The sequence below is a fragment of the Pogona vitticeps genome, chromosome 1 (genome assembly GCF_051106095.1).
Source record: "Pogona vitticeps strain Pit_001003342236 chromosome 1, PviZW2.1, whole genome shotgun sequence".
Classification (NCBI taxonomy): domain Eukaryota; kingdom Metazoa; phylum Chordata; class Lepidosauria; order Squamata; family Agamidae; genus Pogona; species Pogona vitticeps.
Genome location: NC_135783.1, coordinates 275,132,634 through 275,156,304, shown reverse-complemented (window position 1 = coordinate 275,156,304; position 23,671 = coordinate 275,132,634). Strand labels below are relative to the sequence as shown.

Genomic DNA, 23,671 nt, shown 5'->3' with positions numbered 1-23,671 from the left:
GTTCCACTTTCATACTGCTCTAAAAGTTAGGAAGTTTTTCCTGATATTCAACTGAAATCTGGCTTCCTTTAACTTGAATCCATTGGTGCGTGTCCTGCACTCTCGGATGATAGAGAACAGATCTTGCCCCTCCTCTGTATGACAGCCTTTCAAATATTTGAAAAGTGGTATCATATGCCTATTCTAACCAGCATTGCTCCTAGGGTGGATGATTCTGTCAGCTTCACTTTCTTTCATAGAAGGATTCAAATTAGGCATGTTTTCCCAAGATAAGACAAATGTGCAAAAGTAGATCCAATCAGAGATAACTGTGATTCAGGTGTGGCTGTGGGGGCCCAGCAAAGAGCCACTGTTCACCCCTATGGTGAACCATCAACACTACACTTTACATCCTGTTCAGCATTTATAGAGTTAAAAAGATCGACAGCAATTTGAATTAAAGAAGGAGGAAATTGCAAGTGATGCAATGAACTGAGCTGCTGGCACCAAAGAAGAAAACAAGTGAGAGACACCCATCTCCCTCACACAGATAGCAGTAAAGCCCAGTATCTACACTGTACACTCCAACCATTCAGGCGCTAAGGATGGTTCAGACACAGGCCACTGCATGGTATATACTGTATATGCTACAACATATACATACAGTATATACAGTACATATATACTTCACCAGCCATTTTGCAGGGCTGAAGAGTAAACTGAATGTCTTGTGTTGCATTTGAGATTCTGTAGTTTTTCTTTTCTTTTTTTGTATTCTGGAATAATCTTTATCTTTCTTCTCTCACTCTGCTTCATTTACTACATTTCATTAAAATATTACTTCACTGTTAGGAGTGTGTGTGTGTGTGTGTGTGTGTGTGTGTGTGTGTGTGTGTGTGTGTGTGTGTGTGTGTGTGTGTGATTGCAGAAGGATGAATTGTATTCACATATTAAAAATTTGATTTGAGGTAGAGCCATTTCATGTGGCAGGTAAAGAAATGATATATGAATTTTCCCTCCTGTAAAACATGAGTACTGTATAAGCTTTCCATACATATTTTATCATGCTATCTATGTAGGCAAGCTTTTTTTAAAAAAAAATACAATGAAACACATATACAGTCTCTTACTAAGAGTCAAAACGATGAAGCCATGGCCTGATTAGCATCATTTTTCACAGCTACTTCAATTAAGAGAATGTCACTGCCAGTTCTGAGGATGCTTTAATGCCCCCAAACAACTAGCTGAATCAACTAAAGCAACCGGTGCCCCTTAGTAACTCTGAAATGTTTTGTTCATGTGTGTCCTTGAAAACAGTCAGGCAAATCACCTTGGAAATCACACAAAGGTGCACAGCATGTGATGGGTCTTGCGAGTACTGGCATAGCCACCTCTCTGACCTCCAAAATGTAATAGTCTGGTCTGAGGGCTGTCAAGTATGGACATAAATGCAAATCCGAACACCTGGGACACTTCACTGCTAAAACCATGAAACAGTTAGATTTTTGTTACCTGATATGCAGGGCACGTGGAGGATGATTTGCTGGGCTCTCCACAATCATCTGCCTTTTCAACAAAATGGATCTGCCCTTCATAATTATCTGAACATGCAGCCTCCTTGGAACATCGTGTGAATCTATTGGAGAAAGGGCAAGGTACAAATTTATCAAGGAAAGACGAAGCGGAGAGGTAGAAGATGTATTTCCAAAAAAATGATCGGAAAGATTTAAAAGGCCAGCCTTCTCAAAAGCAGTAAATCAGACCTTACTCTTTAAGAACTTCATTGACTCTCTGTTATTTTAAATTTATGCTTTTCAAAATAAGCCTCCACACCTATGCTGCTCTTTATTGAGTGGGCCTTTAAAAAGCTTTCACGAAAAATACTGCAAAGGCCAAGCTATTACTGCTCAGCCAAGTCATTTTTTGCCCCACTGTCTTTGCTTGTTTGTTCTTTCTCGTTTTGTGAAAAATGTAGCTGTAGGAAGCTGTGAAGGCTAAAGCAGAATACTCATTGGTGAAGGCAATCGGTCATTTTTTTCCCCTCCACTAAAAGCTACTCATAGCTTCTTTGTTGTTTTCTTATGATTTTGTTGTTGTGGCTACTGATGTTGTTGCTTTGTTTTGCTTTGCTCTGCTTTGCTAGGCAAGGGACAAGTATCTGTATCTTTTCCCTTGCAGGGCAAGAAACAACAGGCAGGTAGATTCCTGAACAGTGGAATGTGTTAAGAGGTCCCCGCAAAAAGGGATGGGCAAACCACTTATTTATTTATTTATTTATTTTATATCCCGCCTATCTGGTCAGGTCAGGACTGTTACATATACAGCACTGATGTTACCTGTCTGTCATGGGTTTGGAGGGAAAGTTCCATCCTATGGGGAGTGGAAGGCGGGACATCAGGAGGAGGGGCTGTACTGTATAAAAATGTGATGCCTGTGTGGTGAAGAGAGACACTGAGAGATGCTGTGAGACACTGTGAGACACTGGGATGTGACGAAGCAGCAGCTGGGAAGAAGAAGCTGTTGTGGGAGTCTGTGTGTCAGACAGGGTACTACTGTGTGTCAGAGTACCAACCTGATAGGTTCAGGTGTCTGTTGGTTAGCCAGAACTGATAGGTTCAGGGTCTGTGCTTCAAGTTAAGGGTTCTGTGTGAACCAAACTGTATGCTTGTATGAGTAAGAATAAGCCACGTTACTTTATCTTATTCACCTGATTGTTTATTTTTCCCTGTGTGTATTTAAAATAAACCTTATTCTTTTTATTGTTTAAAAATCCATCCCTGGTCTGTGTGACTTCTTATAGGGAATGGTTGGTGGCAGCTTAGTAACTGTGTGACATATCCCAGTAGGTCTGGGTTTGTCACATTGATTGGTGTCCAGCGTGTGGGATACGACTGGTCCAGTTGTCCAGTGGTCCAGCAAAGCCTTGGCAAGTGTGCCCAGAGCAAGGGGGGTCTAGTCAGGGACAGTCTGAGGCGCGTAGGTAATCTTCTAGGTGTACCTCACGGGGAGGTGCGCTAGTAGAAGAACGTGCCAACTGGGGAGACTTAGATTAAGGTGCTCTGAGGCAGCCTAGTTTTGGCGGGAAAAAGCTGAGGCAAAACTGCGTAGCAACAGTGATCTAGCTTGCCAGCTGAGAGGCCCAGCAGAGGGGGGTAGGCTCTGACTCGATACTGTTGCAAGTTAGTGCTGAAGAACAGCAGCAATCTCTAGGGAGAGCTGGTTCTGAGGCAAGAAGGAAAAAAGTGGTCGTTTTATTTTGAGGCTTGACTTTTAAAGCAGCCTGTTCTGGGGGGGGATTATGCCCTTGACTCGAAGCCAGATGGCCGAAATGAGTGAAGTGAAAGACCCCCAGATTGACCAAGGTTCTGAGGATGAATTTGGCTCAGTGCAGGGTGACAGCACAGGAGAGCAGAACCCAGAACTTAGAAAATTGCTCATAGCCCAACAGCATGAACTGAGGATGAGGCAATTTGAAGTGGAGGAAAGGTTAGAGAGAGAAAAAATGGAGGAAAGGGAAAGAGAGAAACAGCGGCAATTTGAATTAGAGAGAGAGAGAATGGAGAGGGAGGAAAGATTGGAGAGAGAGAGAATGGCGTTTGAATTAAGAAAACTGGAACTGATGAACCAGAACAATAATAATAATAGGGATTCTGAGGGAGGCCAACTGTCTAAAGCTGACCTGAAGAAATTCCCTGTGTACCACAAGGGAGATTGTCCTGAGGTGTTCTTTTCCTTAGTGGAAAGAGCGTTTGTGGACTTCTCAGTGAGGGAAACTGAGAAGATGACCATCATGCGATCTTTAATCAGTGGTAGCCTGGCTGAGGTCTATGCCGAGATGCCTGAGGAACTGATGAAAGATTTTGCAGAGTTTAAAAAACTGGTCTTTGCCAGACATGGGATAAATGCAGAGCAGCTGAGACAAAGATTCAGGTCCCTCACAAAAAAGCCAGAACAGACTTTTACCCAAGTGGGGGCCCAATTGGTGAGGCTGCTTGAGAAATGGCTATCTCAGGAAGGGACAGAGACCTATGAGCAGCTTAAAGACTTGATAGCACTGGAACAGTTCTATTCAGTCCTGCAGGGGGAATTGAAATTCCAGGTGAGGGAAAGGAAACCGAAATCTGTGGCAGCAGCCGCAGAGATCGCAGATTTTATTTCCCAAATAAGAAAGCCCTTGGGTGAGGGGAAATCTGTAGGTAAACCCAAAGAAACCTACAGCAAGTACTCTCAGGGACCAGGGAAAAGCCAGCAAGGGGGAGGGGCCCATGGTGAAGGGAAGCCCTCAGACATGAAACTAAGACCTCAGATTTTGGAGGGAAAACCAAAACAAGATGAGAGAGAATCAAAATACACCAGAAAATGTTATTTCTGTCAGGGAAAGGGTCATCTAATCTCAGATTGTGAGAAATTAAAGCAGCTAAAAGGAATGGTGCCTCAGGAGTCTAGTGGAACCAAGCCAAAAGCTGTGTTCTGTGTCCAGAAAGAGCAAGGCTCGGTGTCACAGAGGGAGCCTGTTGCCATGGCTACTCAGTCTGGAACAGCTACCTCTACTGATCAGGCTGAGGAAAATGGTCCTCTTGTGGAGGTAAAACGCTGCTTGCTGATAAAAACAGATTCTCAGTTGTTTGAGACAGCAGGGGTGGACGTAGGAATACTTGACCGTCAGTATAGGGGGCTGCGGGACACTTGTTCCCAGGTAACCCTGTGCCATCCAGATATCATCCCTAGGGAGTTTATAATCCCAAATGAGAGCATGAAGGTGGCAGGGATTGAGGGGCAGGTAATCTCTCTGCCAGTAGCAGAGGTGCCTGTCAACTTTCAAGGCTGGAGGGGAGCTTGGCGGCTAGCGATTTCATCGACTCTGCCAGCAGCCGTGCTCGTGGGAAATGACCTGGCTGAACATGTGAAACGGGTGCTAGTGATTACACGCTCACAAGCCACCACAGGGACAGTTCAGGGGGGTAATGATGAGCCAGAGACGGAAGCAGAGGGGAGTTCAGAAGCTGTGGTGGAAACCTTAACCACAGACAGCAGATTTGGACAGGAGCAAAAGGCAGACGCCACTCTCCAAAAGTGTTTTGAGCAGGTGACTGACGCCCAGCTAACACCTGAAACCCCAGTGAGATTTCTGGAGGAAGAGGGGATTTTATATAGAGAGACCCTGAGGAATATCTCAAAAGGGGGAGATGGGATCAGAAGTCAGCTGGTGGTACCTGAAAAGTATCGCCCCATGATCTTACAAAGGGGGCACTCTGACATGTTTGCTGCACACTTAGGGGTGAACAAAACACAGCAGAGAATCACACAGAATTTCTACTGGCCTGACATAGGGAAGCAGATCAGGGAGTTCTGTAAACAATGTGATGTGTGTCAAAGGCAGGGGAATAACCGCGACAGGACCAAAGCAAAGTTGTGCCCTTTGCCTGTGATTGACACTCCGTTCAAATGCATAGGGGTGGATATTGTGGGACCTTTGCCCAAGGCCACGAAGAGGGGGAACAGGTTCATTCTAACAATTGTGGACCATGCCACAAGGTATCCTGAAGCCATACCCTTGACTAACATTGAAACTAACACAGTGGCCGATGCTTTGGTGGGGTATATGTCCAGGATGGGATTTGCCTCAGAGATAATCACAGATTTGGGCGCATCGTTCACGTCAAAGCTTATGAAACGCTTATGGCAAATCTGTGGAATTAAGCACAAGGAAACCACTGCCTATCATCCGGAAAGTAATGGGTTAACTGAGAAGTTCAATGGGACTCTAATGCGCATGATTAGGGCTTACTTGGCAGAGAATCCAAACAATTGGGACCAGAAGCTGCAATCCCTTTTGTTTGCTTATCGATCAGTGCCACAAGCCAGTACCGGGTTCAGTCCATTTGAACTTCTATTCGGGAGAAGGGTGAAAGGGCCCCTTGATTTGATCAAACAAAATTGGGAGCAGATCACCCAGGATGACCCACAAGACGTTGTGACATACATAGACACCTTGATGAATGACCTAAGGAGAAATCTAGAGCTGGCAGCAGAAAACCTGCAAGCTCAGAAGGTCAGACAGAAAACATGGTATGACCACAAAGCTAGAGAAAGGCACTTTGACCCAGGGGAGGAAGTGCTTTGGCTTAGGCCCTGCAGAGAGAATAAACTGCAGCTCAAATGGGCAGGACCATATAGGGTCATTTCCAAGATGTCAGACCTGAACTACCTAATAGAGCAGGAGGAGAACCAAGCAAGGAGGGTGGTTCATGTGAATGCCCTAAAGCCCTACTACAGAGGGGAACAGAGGGTTTTATTCGCGATAAAAGCAGCTGAGAGTGAGGAAGCTGAATTACCCTTCTGGGAGGGTAGAGGGGAAGTAAAATACAACCCAGAGGAGGTAAAGATCAGTCCTGCACTCACCCAAGACCAGCAGCAAGAACTAAAAATGCTGCTTAGTAAATATCAACAGGTGTTTTCCAACAAGCCGGGGATAGTGAAGGGAGTGATGCATCGGATCCACACAGGGGATGCACCCCCGCAGGCAGTATCCCCATACCGAGTAACGGGACCCTATAGGGACAAGGTGCGGAAGGAGCTGGACGAGATGCTTAGGGAGAACATAATCGTCCCCTCTTCTAGTCCTTGGTCCTCTCCGATAGTCCTTGTGGACAAGCCTGATGGGAGCATTAGGTTTTGTGTCGATTACAGGAAATTAAACCGTGTAACCACTCCTGATGCCTACCCAATGCCCAGGCTAGACAACCTGATTGAAACCATAGGGGGTTGTCGGTTCATTTCATCATTGGACCTGGTAAAGGGATATTGGCAATTAAGAATTGATCCCAGGGATCAAGAAAAAACTGCCTTTTGCAGCCCTTTTGGTCTCTATGAGTTTCGAGTCCTGAGCTTTGGTCTCAGAAATGCACCAGCCACATTCCAAAGGCTAATGGACCAGACCTTGGCAGGGCTCAGTGACTTTACAGTGGCCTACATTGACGACATAGGGATCTTCAGTAATACCTGGGAAGATCACCTGATACACCTGGAGGTAGTGCTGCAGAGGTTAAGTGCAGCAGGGCTAACAGTAAAGGCCAGCAAGTGTCAGCTGGGTAGCCCAGAAATAAAATACTTGGGTCACATGGTAGGGGGAGGAATGATAAAACCCCTGGAGGCCAAAATAGAAGCTGTTCGTGATTGGCCTAGACCCAACACCAAGAAAAAAGTCAAATCATTTCTTGGGTTGGTGGGCTACTACAGAAAGTTCATCCCGAGGTTTAGCGAGATTGCGGCTCCGCTGACCGATCTGACGAGGAAGACGGCTGATGACCGCATCCCGTGGACCAGCGACTGTGAGGCGGCGTTCCAGAGGTTGAAGGAGGCGTTAATCAACTATCCTGTGCTGCGTGCTCCAGACTTCGACCGGGAGTTCATCATCTACACCGATGCGTCTAACAGCGGGGTAGGAGCAGTTCTGTGCCAGGAGGATGAGAATGGTGACCAGCATCCAGTGTCCTACCTGAGTAGGAAACTTCAAAAAGGTGAGAGACATTTGGCAACCGTGGAGAAGGAGTGTTTGGCCATAGTCTACGCGATCCAGAAGGCCAAGCCTTACATCTGGGGAAGACATTTTATTCTGTGTACTGACCATTCACCATTGCAATGGTTAAAGACAATGAAAACCCACAATAGCAAACTTATGAGGTGGGCTTTAAATCTACAGGACTATGACTTTGAAGTGAAGGTGGTCAGAGGGTCAGTGAACTGTGTTGCTGACGCCTTATCAAGAAGACCTGAAGAATGAAGACGGCGAAAGAACATGGACTATGTGTATATATTGATGACACAAAAGTAAAATGTACCTGGTTTTGAATTTGGTTTGTATGAATAAAGGTAAATTGATGTAATGTATATGGAAAATGTTTAAAGGCCTATTTGCTATGGTTAACTTAGAATGTAAGTATGAGTAAGTATAATATGGTATGTATAAATGTTGTTGTGTGTTTTATCAAGGTTGTTTTTTGGTGAAAAGCACCTTAGCTTTCCCCCTACAAAACAACTTATAAAGAGGGGAGGTGTTACATATACAGCACTGATGTTACCTGTCTGTCATGGGTTTGGAGGGAAAGTTCCATCCTATGGGGAGTGGAAGGCGGGACATCAGGAGGAGGGGCTGTACTGTATAAAAATGTGATGCCTGTGTGGTGAAGAGAGACACTGAGAGATGCTGTGAGACACTGTGAGACACTGGGATGTGACGAAGCAGCAGCTGGGAAGAAGAAGCTGTTGTGGGAGTCTGTGTGTCAGACAGGGTACTACTGTGTGTCAGAGTACCAACCTGATAGGTTCAGGTGTCTGTTGGTTAGCCAGAACTGATAGGTTCAGGGTCTGTGCTTCAAGTTAAGGGTTCTGTGTGAACCAAACTGTATGCTTGTATGAGTAAGAATAAGCCACGTTACTTTATCTTATTCACCTGATTGTTTATTTTTCCCTGTGTGTATTTAAAATAAACCTTATTCTTTTTATTGTTTAAAAATCCATCCCTGGTCTGTGTGACTTCTTATAGGGAATGGTTGGTGGCAGCTTAGTAACTGTGTGACATATCCCAGTAGGTCTGGGTTTGTCACAAGGACCACTCTGAATGTACCTAGAAAATCCAAGAAAAGGTGGGCCTATGTTGGAAGGGACTCTTAGGGTCATCATTATTTGTTAATATCAGATGTATTGAATCATTTAGCAAGTGAATAGGGTTCCAATTATGGCAAGTTTTATTTTGGAGGAAAATCATAAACCAAACAAGCAAGCAAGATTTTTTTTCCTGGCATGACTGATAGTTGGAATGATTTGGAACACATGAAAAGATACAATAAAATAACATAATTGCTCTGCTTTTGATAGGTTGTGTATACCTAAAAGTTATTAGTGTCTGAGTACTTTGCAAGCCCCTAAGCACTTAAACGAAGGTTTATGACATATTAAAACTGTTGGCAAAGCTATGTCCCCTAATACCGTTTGAAACAATACCAATTTGCCAGCTGTTTCATATGAATAATCTGACTGGAAGAACTAATGTAGCTGGTTATTGTTAGATTAATCAGTTCCTTGGAGTTCCTGACTAACACATTAAAGTCTCCCCAGTTCCAATTTTTCATATCATAATGTAGCTAATGATACTTGTAGCATGATTTACTTGATTATGATACAAGGCTCTTAGGTATACACACTTCAGAAGTTTAATTTTCCCAGCTTAATTTCAAAGGCTAATCCATTCCCTGCCCAGTGCCTGAATGGGTCTCTCTGATCTAATGAACAGTGGTGCAGAGCAAACAGTGTCTTTCTTGTGAAATAAGGAAATGATCTGAATTCAGTCTCATTCAGCCGAGATTTCCATTGAGATGACTCCAGCTGTTTCCATGAGAATCTGAAATAAACAACCTATCCTTGGGTGCTCAGCTGCATGCAAAATAGGAGTCCGGTTATGTCAAGATCGGTGCTTTTCAAGTCTTGATAACAGCCCAGATTCCTCAGCTGGTTTGAATGTTTAAAGATCATATTTATGAGATGAAGGCAAAGAGTGACCAAGAGAACACATTTCACTTTAGAAGGAATAAACACTGTCTTCTGATTTTGATATCTTGTCTATTAAGCTTCACTGGCAATAACTCACTATAGAGTTCTATATGAGACTGTACTTTTTAATTTTCATTTTAGATTATGAGCTGGTTGGTTGTAGCAATGAAGGAAAAAGGAAAGATGCTACGAGTTAAACAAATGTAATAATAATAATAATAATAATAATAATAATAATAATAATAATAATAATAATAATAATAATAATAATAATATAGCGACTGTCATCAAGTCAATTCTCACTTATGACAGCCCTTTCCAGGGTTTTCCAGGTAGAGAATACTCAGAAGTTGTTTACCATTCCCTTCTTTGGGGGGCATCCCAGGACTGTGCAGCTTGCCCAGTGCCACCTAGGCTGGCTCTTCTAGGATGAAGAACTGAACTCTCACCCTCTAGCTCCACAGCCAAGTACCCAACTCAGGATGTTGCTACATGGAGGGAGGGATAAATATATTTTTCCCTTTGCTATGCATTATTAAAACCCAGACCCTATAGCTTCCACAGTCTTGATTCACGCCAGTAAGATAAAGAGCCCTGTTTTGAGAATCCACAACACAGTTCTCCAATCACTTCTAGTTAGCCTAGAATTATGGCCCCAGCCCTCATTACCACTCTCTGCAGTCCTCTCTTTCTTTTCCTCACTCCTCCCCCTTCTCCCATCTCTCTATGAGCTGCTCAGTCTGGAGTCATTTTGGGAGAAAATAACCTTCTCCCTGGGGCACACCAAAAGACACAACAACAGCAACTGCATTGAAACAAACTGTCCACTGGAATAAAGCAACCCAATAAAATCAAGTGAGGATGTCTAATCCCCGTAATGACTGGATGATACAGTGCAAATCTGGAAAGGGTAATTTAAATAATTTTTTAAAAAAGTATATTCTTGAAGTAGTCAACATCAGCCACACTTTGGAAGGGTTGGAATCTAACTCAGTATGTTTCATGTTCTTATATTTGGGTTAATTCTTTTGTTATTAGTTGCCCTGAATACTGCCTTGTTGGAAGGAGGGAAGGAAATTGCTTGCATATTCCATCACTGTGGAATATGCCCCAGGTGAGGCAATCACACATGAGGAAAACGGGAAACAGTAAGCTTTTTCAATAAGCCCATCCATAAAAAATGACCTCTATCTGCCTGTTCACACTAAACCAGATAACTCCTGAAAAAGAGTGTGCCTTGGAGTACATTATGTAGTCACAAAAATATATTGATTTCAAGTGGGGTAACAGCATTGCAAAAAGGAGAGTTTTTCGCCATGTAGCCACAGCATCGCTGACTTTGATAACGCAAGGAGAAAAACTGTGGCCTGTGGGTGCCTCTATTTATTCACTATTTTTCACAATGCAAGAGGAGAAATATTCCATTGCTTTGATCTATGTCTCAAAATAACCAAAGCTCTTATTCTGATGCTCTCTGTGAAGGATTTCTTTTTACCTTTAAGAAACATGTTGGGCAAACGAAGACACTTTGTAGTCACAGATATGGTGTTGTTGTTGTTCAGCTGTATGAGCAAGAAACAGCACCCAACCTCTAGTATTCCTAATGCACTGCTGAACTATTGCCAGAGTAGGGAATCCAATCAGAGTTTAGAAATAGATTTTTAAGAAGAATGAATATAATGACTTGTTAAGATGTTCCTAACAAAGCATGCCCTTTGCTTTGATCTATAACACTTGCCTGCTACTGATCACTTTTGAATAGATATGCATGTCATTATATTTATTCTTCTTCAAAGTATATATCTTTCCAAGAATCGCTCTAGATGCTATTGGACTACAATTCTCATCATCTCAAAATATTGGCTATGGTGGCAGGGGCTGGTGGAGATTTGAATCTAAAAACTGTTACCAGCACCAGCATGCAGATTATCCAGATCATAGCATCCACACATTACCAGCTTTATATTCCAGTCTCTGTAAGAAGTTCTCTGAGGCCTCAAGTTTATACTACCTCACATACTCAACCTACTAATATAAATCACTACATGGTAAGTCTGCATGGATCATTGCCTCTTATCACCTCACACCTTGGCTTCCTGCTGGAATATATGCCCAAAGTGATAGTAAGAGGCAATGATCTATGGTGACATACCAGGTGGTGACAGATGCTAGCAATTTCACCTATTCAGGCTAACAGGTTCTAAATGAAACTGTGCCAAATGAATAATTAACTCTCCTCTAATAGGCCTAAGATACAATATTTTATTTTAAAACTTTTGTTGTTTAGTCGTTAAGTCATGTACGACTCTTCGTGACCCCATGGACCAAAGCATGCCAGGCCCTCCTGTCTTCCACTGCCTCCCGGAGCTGGGTCAAATTCATGTTGGTAGCTTCCATGACACTGTCCAACCATCTCATCCTCTGTCGTCCATTTCTCCTCTTGGCTTCACACTTTCCCAACATCAGCATCTTTTCCAGGGAGTCTTCTCTTCTCATGAGATGGCCAAAGTATTGGAGCCTCAGCTTCAGGATCTGTCCTTCCAGTGAGCACTCAGGGTTGATTTCTTTCGAAATGGATAGGTTTGTTCTCTTTGCAGTCCAGAGGACTCTCAAGAGTCTCCTCCAGCACCACAATTCAAAAGCATCAATTCTTTGTCAGTCAGTCTTCTTTATGGTCCAGCTCTCACTTCCATACAACACTACTGGAAAAACCATAGCTTTGATTATGCGGACCTTTGTCGGCAAGGTGATGTCTCTGCTTTTTAAGATGCTGTCTAGGTTTGTCATCCCTTTCCTCCCAAGAAGCAGGCGTCTTTTAATTTCTTGGCTGCTGTCATCCACACATTACCAGCTTTAGAACTTACTGTTAAAAACATGGAGTTCAATGCGGACACTGCCTTCCTCTGATGGAAGGGCTTACGTCATAGAAGGTGCCTCCACATGACTTTAATTGATTTCCCCTCTTTTCTTCCCAACAGCATGCTTCACTCCATTTATTAAGGCACCTTTCACCTTCTATATAACAGTTGCTGTAGGGAAGGGTAGAGCTGGGAATTCCCTTCCACTACGCTGGTCACAAACTCCCAAATGTGAATTGAACACATGAGCTTTAACACAATCAATAATCACAAATAGTGTGTATGCTGTATGTCTTGAAGTCAGCTCTGATGTATGACAACCCTAGTAGGGCTTTAGGTGTGTGAGAGATATTAAGGAATGGATTTATCAATGCCTCTCTACAGTGAGTCTCATTAATGAGTAAGAATTTGAACCAAGGGCTTCTGAGTATAATCTGACACTTTATCCACTGTACTGTACTACCTCTCAAATAGAATCAATGGTATTTACATAACAGTTGACTCAACATTCAGTAGTAAATGTAGCGACTCTAGTTGGGACTAGCTATTGGATTGAGGCCATCATGTAGGTGTTAGGTCAATTGCACTTCAAATAGCAGATGACAACAATGATACCAACAATGATTATGAATAAGTTTATTGTTGTTTTCCATTTAACACCTGCACTGTCCTAATGCATACATCTCAAACAGTCTACATTAGGATAGAGATATAAAAGGCCATACTGAAAAATCCAAGATTGTGGAGCATTTCATAAATCAGCAGAATTTTTTTTATCATTCTAAACACATGAGCATGTTTCAGAGTGCATAAAATTTATTCAGTCATTATCTAATCATGCATAAATACCAGGAAGAAAGGACAGCACTCTAGCTGTGCTCCCTCCCTTTCTGATTTCATCATCCTTCATGTACAGGAAATTAGTCAAACCAGAAATGGAAGGGGTTGAATTATATTGCTCACCTCTAGCCGCAGTAACTCTGTACTGGATAATAACTGAATAGGGCTATGGTGATTGAGCCATGTTATGTTACAATATTACTTTGGAAGACATGTTAGACTGGGGAGAGGAAATTTGAAAATGCATTGATATTCAGAAACTTCAGCATGTTTTCATAGTACATGAAGCTTTCCCTAGGGAGTATGACAAATAATGTGAAAAAAATCAGAATGCTTATACAGACACAAATGAAGTCTAATAAAGTGAGATGACTTACTGGTTTTAAAACATTCTGATACACAGAATTGATACAAAACCATATGTTCTGAAAAACATATTATTGGGGAAATTATGTGGGCAACTAAATGCAGTTTCTTCATGCAAGGAGTTTTTTTAATGCTAAACATTTAGCAAAGTCATGGTAGTATAGTCTACAACATGTTTTACAGAAAGACAGTCTGACATATTGTTCATGTCAATTCTGTGGTGTAAGCCTGATGATGTCATCAACTGAGGTAATTTTTTGGATATCAAAAGTTTCCTCCTTGATCCAAGGCCTCTTTGGGTCCTGGGTCCTTTCAACCTCAAGAGCTAAAATGACTTCTAAAAAAGAGGGAGGGACAGACTGGATAAATTTCTACTGGGAACTCTAAGAAGCAGTTAGAAAGAAAATGCCCATGGTCTTGACATGGCTCTCTCTGGATGAGTCAACAGATCAAGTGGTTCAGGGTGTTGACTGTGGGAGCTTGTAGGTTGCCCGAGGTTCTTCCAGCCATGGTATGGCAGATTGGAGAGGGGAGGCCACAAGAGCAATAGGGCTGGCACTTGCCCTATAACTCACCATGGGTATGTAGCAGTGAGTGAGGAGTTTAGATTGTTTAGGGTGAAGGAAGGATTGGAGCCAGTATGGCCAGTGCCAGTTGAGCACTTACAGCAATTTGCAGTTTATCTGCATTGGGTTTAGCCACCAATTCAATTCAGGGCAAAATGTCTGCCTTGGCATTCCAAGGTAAGGCACTTGAGGTTCAAGATTCCACAGTTGATTTTAGAGTTAGGAAGATGATTGAGCGGTAGAACAAGGAGTAGGTGAGAGCACCCAAAAATAGGTCTCCTATGACACCAGACATTTTAGTTAGATTTAGTAGACTGTGGGGTACCATCTGCCAGGACATTTATGAGACTATGCTCTTTCAGGCAGCTATGTTAATTGCCTTTTTGCAGGGCCTTGAGGGTTAGCAAGGTGGTAGCTGCTGCAAAAAAATGATGTTTCCCAAATGACATTGCAAATGGAGGATGCAACTACATTAGATGGGGTGGTTCAGTTACACATACATCGGTCTAAGACAGATCAGATGAGCAAGGGGACTTATGTTACATTAGGTTCATGCTCTGTCATAGAAATTTGCCCAATACGGGCATTGCAGGCATTTTTGAGGAACAGGGATAATCACAAGGATACTTGTTCTGTCATGGTGACAGTTCCCCATTAACCAGATATCAGTTTTGGAAGGTTACGGACCTCGCATTACAGCAGGTGAATTTGCATGGTTGGCATTTCATTCATTCCGCATTGGGGAAGCATAGATGGCAGCTATGCTGGGTTACACCCCAGAAGCCATTAAGAGGCTGGGGATATGGTCCTCAAAGAAGTATAAACTTTATGTTTGTGACATGCCACAGTGTTACGTGGGTGTCTGGCTGTGTTTTTTCTGTTTCATTTCAGGTGTTGGCATGCTTGGCTGGAGATGGAGGATCCAGATGTTGGGCCACAATTATATCTTTTGGGTAGCTAAGTACACGGCTAGGACAGCATGGGGCCATAATTTGGACCCGGGAAACTCTGCCTGGCAGGAATGGAGAGGACGGAGAGGCATGATGTGGGCAGAGTTTCAAGAAACAAGTAACCCAGGAATTTTGGGTTTGCTCCCAGATATATTGTTGGTGCATTTAGGGAACAATCATTTGACCGAGTACTGTGGCAAAGCAATTATTTTCGATGTATTAAGGGACCTGCAGGAGTGGAAGTGCAGGTACACTGAAATCAGATTGGTTTGGTCCACCATGGTTCCATGTTATGTTTGGAGAGTGGAGTGTGACCCACATTGCTTAAACCAGGCCAGGAGGAAAGTTAATAGGGAAGTTTGTAGGGCAACGTGCCAGGGTTTGGGTTCACTTATAGGTCATCCAAATATCAATTGGGACACACCACAGTTGTACAGGGGTGATGGTGTTCACTTATCAGATCAGGCCATGGAGATATTTTTGACAGACTTTAAGTGGGACCTGCGTGCTGAGGTGTTTTGTTTGATGAGGAAAATGTAGCATAGCTGAGCTAGCCCCATTTCAGTTGTGGGTAGTGCAGAAACAACAACAATTGGTGAGTATCCAGGGAATACAATGAAGGTGCTAGCCCAACTAACCTCACAGAGCTATAGATCATGAGGTTAAAGTGCTAGGGTGGGGGAGGATGTGCTGAGGCCTTGAACAGGCCATGGGTCACCAATGACTGTGAACTTACAGGCCCAGGGGGTGCTTAAGGTGCCGGCCAGTGTTGCGTTGTCCATAGGACCATGAGACAACAGGGTGCGGGACTTGCCCGAATGTGGTTGCGAAGGGGTTCCTGTGAGACCTTCAGTCTCAAACCTGATCCCGCACTACCGCAGCCCCCCTCTTGGGAACAATAAGAATTAAAGTTACCTGTTTAATAAAGCATGGCCCTAATTAATCCAACACCTGTGTCTCCCTCTTTATTCCATGGAGGGGTGGCAAAGCTTTGTAGAAGCTGTTGGTTTTGAGGAGCATTTTGAAAAAAAAGATAAAGAGAGGTGGCACAGAAGCACTCTGACAGGCAGTATTGAATATGTGGATCTCCTTTTGAAATCCTTGAGATTAAAAATATCTGGAAGTTGAATCATAGAAACTGGACTTCTTTCTTGTTAGGTTGAAAACCCAACAGGAGCAATATAGTATATGTGGTCCAATACAAAGAGGAGTGTTTGGAGCTCTAAAGTGGAGAAACCAAACAGTCACTTAACAGGAGAATGTCCCAGCACAGGAGGGGCAATGGCTCAGGACCACAATCAGCAGTGTTCCTTCATTTAATGGACAGAGGATACTCATTTGATGACCAAGATGTACTCATTTTGGACTGAGATGATAGGCAGTTTGAGGGGGGGGGTCAGAGAGGCCATACATGTGCATATAAAAAATCCCTCACTAGCAGGGTTGGGGGCCTTAGATACAATGTGTCTTCTTTTGCCCTTTCATCCATCTCCAGGAAGATTAGGACTACACCCATCACTGTTAATGACCACTAACGACCCATGACATTGGGTGGAGAAGGACTGCAGAAGTGGGATTATCCCTCGCCCCCAGTCCTTTGCACTTCTAATGAGCCTATTCAGACAAGAGGGAAGTAAAACCAATGTAGAGGATATATCAGGGATCTATCAACTCTCCTCGGACTGAACAATCTACTTGGATGAGTAGTGAAATGTTTCAACCTAACAAGAAAGAAGTCCAATTGCCATGACTCAACTTCCAGATTGACTGAGAATCTTCACAGATACATTGAGATTAAAAAGTGCTTAGCTTTGTTGGGATCATGTTCTATAGGTTCTAAAATTGTGAAGCAAAAAGCATTTTTTTCCCTTAACATGCATGATATAAGTTAAGAGGCAATGAAATATCCAGTTTACTCAAAAGTCAAAGGAATTTTAAATATGATATTGCCAAATCACAATTTTTTATGATCCCCATAGCTGAATGGCAAGCAAAATTTCAACAGATGAAGCTGACAGAGCCCATGGTAGTGAAATCATCATCTTCTAAGTTTCTATCCATTGTTTAGTTATTAAAGCTAAAGAAAAACAGGGGGGGGGGGAAGTAAAAGTAATTGAGTAGAAGGAGTAATAATATATCTCATCTAAACCTTTCTTATTTTTCCTCAAGGGCAACAGTTTAGGAGCTTTCAGGGCTTTCACCCCTTTTTCAGTCAATGCCTCTGGGGAGTCCCAAGTACCTAATATAGCTTGCACTGTTCCTGTCTGATAAAGAGAGTTATATAAACCAGCATAAAACCTGCAGTCAGAATGCAGTTTCTCTTTTATGAGGGGGGCAAAAGGACATGCACACTTTCCTTTCAAATAAGACAACCATTAAAAACAATGTCTTGTACATGTTGCAGTTTGGAACGTGAATTCCCCACATAGGTGAGGCCATTGAGAGGAAGCTGCCTCAAGAAGTTTCTTCTGCTTTATCTGCTAACAACAATTCCTCAGAAAAAAACAATGCATCTTTGTCTTCCACTTTATTGATTCTTAAATATGACACACAGTCCCCAGGATAGAAATAAACTTAAGCTGTTTTGCTCTGGTCTACATTTCTTCCTGCTTTTATTGCATTGCATTGCTTTGTTTCATAGCATGGCCTAAATGCTGTTTCTTGCTGGTTAAGACAACCAGCCGTTCAGACAACTTTCCCTTCCATAATGAAGTTAGGTCCTCCATGCCAAGGAAAAATTAAATTAGTAGGAGTATAATTTTCCCTTTAGGTTCCACAAGCACCTGCCATTAAGGCTAATTGGAGTTACATGCTCCAATTGCATTAATGAGGTAAAAAAAATACTTAGCAGGAACACATTGACACATATATAGGTAAGAAGGGGAAAGCAGTATCTAATTTGTCAAGGGATGTTTATGTGTGATGTACATAGTGAATGAATATACATGTTTCAAGCAGTAGGCTGAATTATTGATGGAGATAAAAAATTTCAGTATTCACTTTAATTCCACTATCATTCAATCTATAGGTCTATAATACTGATGCCTAAATGTTCTGTTTTAACATTCAATTAAATTTAAGAAGCAGTTTTGAACAGCAATTGTCAACCTTTTTTATGTGATGGCCCTTTTAGGAGCTCTTCTCAGGTTCTAGGGGGCCCATCAAATAAAGAAAGCCTTTGGCTATGTGCAAACAAGGATACAACAGAAACAGATGAGTCTGTGGTTTCCTTTAAATATCATGGACACAAAAGCACAACATTCCAAATGCATAAACTGAAGTGGTTTTGTTTGTTTGTTTGAAAACTGAATATAATCTAGCCATAAACCTTTTCTCTAATATTCTAGTCTATTCCTGAAGTCAGCAGTAACATCTTCAGTAACCATTACAATATACTCAGGGAGATGCTGTATTTTTTGTACAATTGCCTTCCTATTAGAAATAGGTTTTATCATCAAGTAACATAGACTGACTGGGGATCACAGTTAATGTTAGTTACCTTAATTACTTGTAGCCTTTGAAATATTGGCTGAAATCCTGTTTGTAGCCTAAGCCAAAGTGTAACATCCTTTCTATCCTTCATGGGTAAAGAATGTTTCTATCTATCTATCGATCGATCGATCGATCAATCGGTCGGTCGGTCGGTCGGTCGGTCTATCTGTCTGTCTGTCTGTCTGTCTATCTATTTATATGCTGCCCATCTAGACATAGTCTACTCTGGGTGGCTCACAACCTATACTAAAAACAATATAAAATATTTAACAGTTAATTTAAGATAAATAAAGAAATGGACACTGCTATAATTTATGGGGGTGCGCGTTTAGCATGGTTTGTGTGTCTGATTATCCCCAAGAACCATGCCTGTAGCAGTTTGTTTCCTAGGGATGAATGGAAAGAAAGTTATGCTTGAGTGTATGCTATGAACAAGATTTCAGCCATTAATTTATAATGGTACCTGAGAGGAAATCTTGGATGGTTTCCAAGTATGTGGAGACCTGTCATTTTGCCTTCACTTGAAAGTTCTGTAGTAATTTCTCTTTCTATAACGTGAAGAGAATGGCCACTATTGTTTACTCCTTTTTCTGTGTCATAAATTGAGTCAGACTGCCCTCCTATCTCTTTTGAAATATACTGTGTTATTATCCATAACAAAATATGGTTAAAAAGCATACACCTGTTTTTCATTTCTGAAACATGAATTTTTATTTTTTTTTAAATGAGGAAGAAAGTGGAAAAGATATGCACAACAGATTAATTTGCACAAAGACAATAAATCAGTGGGAAACAAAATAGATGCTCCCCTTTAAACCATTTGAAACCAAGCTGTGCAGAATAAAACAACACGGTCTCAATTTATGAGTGAAAAGGCATTGGTGACAAAATGAAAGAGGAAAAGAAAGATAGAATTTGCAGAGCAGGAAGTCTGATGAAATATTACCCATCAAGAACCTTTCAAGAAGAGACTCAAAGTTATTGGCCCGATTTTCCTCTAACGTAAAAATAAAATGCAATCCATGACATGAATGCTCATGAAGAAAACGTGCATGTTTGAAAGCATGATCAAAGAATATTCAAGAGTAAAATGAGAAAAAAAATCTATTGTAAGAATATTTACTGTGGGTGTTTTTATAAGACACCACAAGTGTAGCAATGCTATCAGTATAGCTAGCTTAAAGATAAGCATTTATGCCTTGATATGCATAGTTTGTGAAAATATGACATGTTTAGTACAATAATCCACTCAAAACAGTGGATGCCCAATTAGTTATTGCTTTGTTCTGTTATCACTCCAAGAATAAAGGGAATATTTAGAGATGGTGATGAACTGCCAAAATGGCAGATTGTTGTGGGTCATCAAGGTGGGCGACCCACAATCCACAAATTTTCCCATAGATTTCCAACAAACCACAAATTTGTTTGTCGGCTTGTTGGGGTTTTTTAGACAGCCCACCCCCCCTTCTCACTGCCCACCCCCTTTGCCTCCTTACCTTGGCCTGCCGACAGAAGTGGTAGCAGTGGCAGCACTGAAATGGAAGCTGTGGTTCTGGCAGGCAAGCCTGCTCTCTCTTCCTATGGGCCCGGCCCAAAGGCGGAGAGAGCAGGCTAGTTGGGCAGAGCCATACCAGCAAGCTCTCTCTCCTTCTGTGGGCACCAATCAGCTGATTGGCACCTACTGAGGCAGAGAGATAGGCTAGCTGCTGGCACAGTTCTGGCCAGCTTGTCTGCTCTCTCTGCCTATGGGCTGGCCCAGCAGGCTCTCTCTGCCTCCATGGGTGCTGATTGGCTGCCAGAAAGGCAGAAAGATCAGGCTACCCCACCAAAATTCTGGTTTCCTTTCTGCCAGTAACAGAAACAGGACGAGGTAGTGATGCAACAGGGGGCAGTGGGAAGGGGGCAGGGGGTGTGCTGTGGGGGCAGAGAGAGTGGGTCAACTGAACAGCTGTTTGGCAGGTCCATAGGCAGAGAGAGCAAACTAGGCCATTCCGGCAGCCTAGCATGCTCTTTGGACCTTGGCACAAGAAAGGGACAAATAAAAAGGTTAAATATTAAATATTCATAACTTCATATTTGTCAGGGCCTCCCGAACTGATGAATACAAAGTGATGAATATTACATGATTCAGCAATTTCTGATGAATATTATGATTAATTTTTTTTATTCTTCCCCCTGTCTAGGGATAACGCAAACATGTGAGATGAGGGATTAGAACTCCTGCCTTCCTCTTACCTAGCTCTTGGTCATGAGGAAAGCTACATCTGAAGACAAGAGTAGTCTCCACTGATGAGTGTGTTTGAGTTTTTGCAGCCTTGCATGCTGCCTTTTGCAGGTTTGGTTGAGAGGGATAATTCTGGGCTAGGGTAACTTTCAATCTTTCCAGCACTAGCCAATTGTTCTTTTCCTGTCTCTGAATTCAAAGAGTTTCCCCTCTATACTTTATATCTCTTTCCCACTCCTTTGGTCTGTTGGAAGCAGTGAATCTGTTGAGGCCTGTTGCTTCAAGCAGCTATGTTTGTTGTTTGTTTGATATCAATTGTAAGTAAAGAAAATGACTTTTATTCTTTCTTCTACTAATATCTCAGAGTGAGTTATTGAGACTGTGGGTGCTAGTTAATGAGAAAAAGGGGTGGACTAGACCAGGGAATGTGAAACTAATCTGCTGTGTGATCCCTGCACTTCTGCCGCACAGTTTGAAGAATTTAACCAAAAATTCAAAACTCTAGAACCAGATTGCTCACCAAATGATTGGCAATCCTGAAAAATCAGGTTTACCTGGTGAAGCTTACTAGAAATTATTGTCTTGTTAAAAGACAGTGGTTGTGATAGAGCAACAAAAAATGCAGGACTTGCATGGTAAAGCAGGAGGGACCATGGTCTTTCAATTCTAGCCAACTACAGTGGACCCTCTACTTAAGGAATTAATCCGTATTGGAATGGTGGCTGCAAGTCGAAAAGTCTGTAGGTTGAATCTCCATTGACCTACAATGCATTGAAAACTGATTAATCCCACAACTGGCAGTTTTTGTTCCATTTTGGTATGTTTTCTGGTCTGTAGGTCGATTCTCCGGTTGCAAGTCGAATCTAAATTTTGCATCCAGAGAAGTCTGTAACTCGAAAAATCTGTAAGTCGAGCCGTCTGTAAGCTGAGGGTCCACTGTAGTCCAGAAAAGCAGGAGTCAGCTGACAAAGAGGGTATTAGCTTCTAGTAGTCTGTTGTGAGGTAAGGCAAGGAGGGTGGCAGAGATGAAAAAACTGGCTTGTAGTCTATGGGCAAACTGAAGCAAGGAAAGTGGAAAACCTGGTGTGTTTTTTTAATGTAGGAGTCAAGTAGGATTTAGAGGATAAGGATGAAAGACACACAGGCTGTTGTGCAATGACCAGTAAATTAAAGAAGCTGGTAGACAGAGGAAAGCTGACTTCCTACGCATCCAATGGCATAAAGGTAGCAGTGATGTTTTTGTACTACCACATCAAAAAGTGAAAAAGAGAAGAAATAATAAAAATGGGAGGGTGGGAAGGGAAAAAATCTTAATGTCTTCAGTGTGTCCCAACCACCCATACAAGCATTTACCCATACTCTCTCTCTCTCTCTCTCTCTCTCTCTCTCTCTGTTGGTCAGTTGGTCCCTCGCTCACACACACACTTTCAATGCTCCAAATGCATGAGTAAAGGTTAGTAAACTAAGCTGAGGATGAAAAGGTGGAAAGGATACTCTGGAACCCAAAGGGTAACCCACATAGCGGTGCATCCCACCATGCAGCCACCTGAAATATACAGGGAAGGAAGTAGTGGGCAAGCATATACAGTGGTGCCTTGCTTAACGAGTGCACTGTTTAACGACAAATCCGCATAGCGACGCGTTTTTTGCCATCGCTAATGTGATTGCATTGCGATGTTTAGATAGGCTAACCATCGCATTGCGATGATCGGTAAGCATTTTGCTTACCGATCTTCGCATTGCAATGTTTAGAAAACAGCTGATCGGCGGTTCCAAAATGTTTAACTCTAATAATGCCAAATTGAACATGGGCTGTTTGTGGACAATGCCACTCTGCCCTGTGGGGGCCCAGCTGCTTCTTGCTTTGCCCTCTTACCACTCCTAGAGTTCATGCAAAGGTGATTCAGGCTGTTTTGTGACTTTTTCCTGAATACAGTGCAGACCACCTACTTTCTAATGTTAGCAGCTAAAGTTAAGCCACCAAGCCCCTGTTAGGCAAAAAGACAGTATCTTCATTTTCACTGGGCCCTTCCTGAAAGGCACAAATGGGGGTATGAAGTTTGTGTGCACTTTTGTGACATTAATCGGTTAGAGACAAAAATGGTTTCAGGAACGTTTTGTTTGGGTTCAGCAGCATTTATTGCAGCCACCAAGTTTGAACAGAATGAGGAACTTTTTCTATATTATTCTATATTATTATTCATATGTTTATGCCTACAGTGAATGAAAAGGCCATTTTTTTCAGCATGATATCATTTGTAAACCATCTAGAAAAGAGCAGGTTCCTGTATGTCTGCCTTCTAGAGGTGGTGGTACTGGGAGTAGCCTTTGGTCATTACAGTCTCATCAAAGTGAATTCAATATGTGAGAAGAATAACTGATAGCAAACACATTAAGCCTTGGGGCATGTACAAGTTAATCATTTGCATTCTTTCCAGTTTCCACTTGGTTGAAAATGCTTTGCTTCCTGCAACTTTCGTTCAGTTCATCGTAATGGGACTGGAGTGACTTGAGGTCCCACATACTGAGCTGACAGTCTCGGCCTTAGGCAAATATGGCATAAGTTAACAAGAAGCTGTCAGCTGGCAGAAACAGATCAAAGCAAAATCATGACAATGTAAGCTACTTAGCTATTCCAAAATACAGGGAAATGGAAAAGGATTGTGGATGTAAGTAAAACCACTGATTGTTATGCAGATGATTTTTTTAAAAAGCAAACAAAAAACGAATGCCAGATATTATTTTCTTTGCTATTCACTTTATTTTCCAAAAAAAAAAAAACCCACCAAAAAACAATGTGATGGAACATTGTGCAAACATATAAAAGAGAAGAATGTTAACCAATTC

The 23,671-nt window shown here is 42.2% G+C and overlaps 1 long non-coding RNA gene across 1 annotated transcript in view; it reads right to left on the bottom strand.

Moving 5' to 3' along the window:
* Positions 1–23,671, bottom strand: part of LOC144585842 (uncharacterized) — a 757,174-nt gene that overhangs the window by 209,543 nt on the left and 523,960 nt on the right. The gene's annotated exons all lie outside the window — the stretch shown is intronic.